Here is a 3,431-nt window from a genome sequence, read left to right as displayed (position 1 = left end):
ATATATTTATATAATATAAGCCATATAATTATATTATTTATATATATTAATATTAAGGATGTCAAACTGGCTCGTTATCGCGAATAACTCGTGTTCGGCTCATTCATTAAGAAACGAATACGAATAATTTTGAACACGAGCTTATGTCAAAAAAACTAAATTTCAAACGAATTGAACCCGAACATAAGTTATATTCATTCTTGTTCGGTTCGTTTACACCCCTACTGTGGAATTGTTTTTCATTAGTACATGCCTTCTAAATATTGTAAGGGAAAACATTTATTGATAAAAACAAAAAAAAAAAAGATTTGTACGGTGTAGATTAAAAGCCCGATCAAGATTTATTGCTACGGTGGAGATCGTATTTCCAATCAAGATGCGAAGATGATAAATTTGTACGGTGGAGATCACATTTCCAATAAATTGTACCTTGATAGCTTTGCAAGGCCATGACTTGCTAGAATAGGTTTTCTAACATTTAGCTAACTTAAATACTTGCTAGCATTGTTTTGCAAATTGTAGAATTTTATGTTTTTTGTTTGATTTAGATGCATTTGATTGTTTCAATATACGAATCTTATTTATACATGAAAACTATATTTAACATTTTTTATGTGATAGGAAAGATTTTGATGGTTGAAAAAATTAAATTTTACATGCCTTAAGTTTAGACAAATGATTACAAGTTTGTCCGAAATATAAAGTTTTATACAATATGTTGGTTTTCAAAATTTGTCTACTTAATTTAATTTGTCCTTCACAAGAAAAATTTGCGTACGTAAGATGTACGTAGCGCTGTGTACGTCAGAGAGATTATTCAGAGGGTATTGGGGGGTTATATCCACGTTATACCCCATGTAATCTCTCTGTAACATACCTATAACATACATGTAACATCCAAATATATGAAAACATAAGCACATAACTTATTAAAAGGTACAAGTAGACTACATGGAGGTTACAGGGGGTATAACGCGGATATAACCCCCCAATACCCACTGAATAACCTCCCTAACGTATGCAAATTTTTCTCGTCCTTCACACGCTTCTTCCACCAAATATCTCTTCAGAAATTAAGGTGTGTCGGATGGGCTTTTGTGTAAGTTGTTACAGCGGGCGCCCAATAATTTAATGTTAGCAACGAAATAATGGCTTCAGATTTTATGTTATTTTATTTTATTTGAAAAAATAAAATAAAATATGGATTTTAGAAGCATTTCTCAATTGAAATGCTCTGGAGGCCCATTTAGGTTTATCTAATGCTGACATATTCTTTTTTTTAGTTTATATAAGAGTGTGATGTTGAACCACTACACCTAAAATTATGCTCCTAATACATATATTATAAAACATGAACGCAAATTTAATAAATATATTTATATTGTGCATCAATTTTCTTTCTTGAAAGAAGGGTCATAAAGATTTTGTGTTGAGAGACACAAAATTCATCTTAATTTGTATTATTCTCTGGTTAAGATTGCTTTATTTAAACATGTATTTTAATGTGGTTGGAATGAAATTGTATAAATTGTTGAATTGAAATTGTTTATGAAAAATAGTCAACACTCTACTATGATTAATTACACTAAATGAGGGAACAAGAGAGAGGAGAAGATAATTTTTTATACACTTAGAAAATTTAAAAAAAAGGGGGGGATCAAATCCTTTTGAATTGAAAATGTCATGTTAGACTAAGTTAGGATAACACCTTGTTTTATGGGGAAAGAAATTTCATGAGATATTTCACCTTAGATTTTCTATTTTGCATGATCATGCTCAACCAATGACCCTTTAATTATATTTGTGGACTACAGTTAATGTGACATAGTTGAAACATTGATAAAATTATATAGAAAGAGTGAATTGAGCTGGAGTTTGACGATGTTGTAGACTAGTTTGTTTAATAAATCGAAAAAATTCTAAATGGATACTTGAGTTTTCCAGGTGAGAACTTCTTGAACCATGAGTTCTTGAGAAGAGTATCATCTAAAAACTTGAAATGTTTTTTGGGCAAGTATCATCAATGATTGGACAACTTCATAAGTCTCCTAGTTCAGTTAAACAACTTAGTACTATGGATTAAATTAGGACTAGCTCTTTAGACACTTATTTAAGATATAGTTATGATAGACTTGAGGCTTTTAAAAGTCTTGGTGAAGGGTAAGACCCAAATTACATTTGGCTTGGCATATTCAAAATGAGCAGCTTATTGAACTCAATTTTTGTAATCAATACAACTTGGTTAATCTTACTCAAGTGAATTTGGGTACAAATCAACTTTTTATATTCTTTTTTACGTTCATAGAAATCATGAAGTACATGAGAACAAAAGTTTTGAAAACTAAATAAGATATAGATGCCTTTAGTCACACACATAAATCATCTTAGAGAATTAATTTCGTGGAATGCATAAATTCTTGTCACATGTTGGTGCATCAAGACAAATATCTATAATTCGACGTTTGCACTCCTTTTATAACTTTAATTTTTTTTAATGTAGATTATTATGTTCTTGATCTTTGATTACTTTAGAACTCACTTTTTTCTAATGATGTAAATATGTTCAAGAGGGTCTCTAGCTTCATTGTTGTTGACGAAACATAAAAAATCTCAACATAGAAGTTTTAAGTAAGAAACTTGTATTTAGGAAATGTTAATCTTCATTGAAGAAATTGATTGTTAAGAAGAATGTGAAAAGGCAAGAGAATCTTGTCCCATACATAGAAAGTGTCTTAAAAAGTGGTTGTTAATGCTAACATAATTACTGATGATGGAGCTAACAAAGATGTTAAAAAGGATTCTTACATAAATATTAATAAAGTCATTATTCACTAAAAAATATAGGACATCTCAAAAAACCTAGATAACAAAGGCAACAATTTATTTGAAGCTCTCTACATGACAAGTGATGAGATTGTTTCAAGGAATAAAAATATTAGTTTAGTTTGCTTTTTTTTTGTGGAGTTAAGTATTGATTAAGTTGTGAGGTGCTTAGAAGAGCTTTAAAAAATTATGAGGGTTAGGAGAGATGTGAGGAAAGCCTTCTGCTATGTTGTGGAGAGTTCTTAAGTATGAAAGGCTTCTATTGAGTTAGGAAGAGTTCATAGGTACATAGGGGTGGATGAGAACTAGATTTGTTGTGAGATATGTACTTTCTGGCATAGAAATGAGACGAAAAAGAACACAAGCAAACACAGATCGTTTACGTGGTTCGATCCAACTGGATCTACGTCCACGGAAGGGAATCAATCAAATAGTTCACTAAGGCAAAAGAAATGGAGAATACATAGCTTATACATAGAGATGAGCCCTCATCTTCCTTCTATGACCTCCCTCTCAAGCGACACCTTGATACAAGGCCTCAAGATGCTCTCCTCCTCTCTAGCTCTCTAGCTATTCTCTCCTCCTTCGTGGTAGCTTAAGATCTCTTC

This window comes from Phalaenopsis equestris, unplaced genomic scaffold (assembly GCF_001263595.1).
Source record: "Phalaenopsis equestris unplaced genomic scaffold, ASM126359v1 Scaffold001241, whole genome shotgun sequence".
In the NCBI taxonomy this organism is placed as follows: Eukaryota; Viridiplantae; Streptophyta; class Magnoliopsida; order Asparagales; family Orchidaceae; genus Phalaenopsis; species Phalaenopsis equestris.
This window is presented reverse-complemented; position numbering follows the sequence as displayed.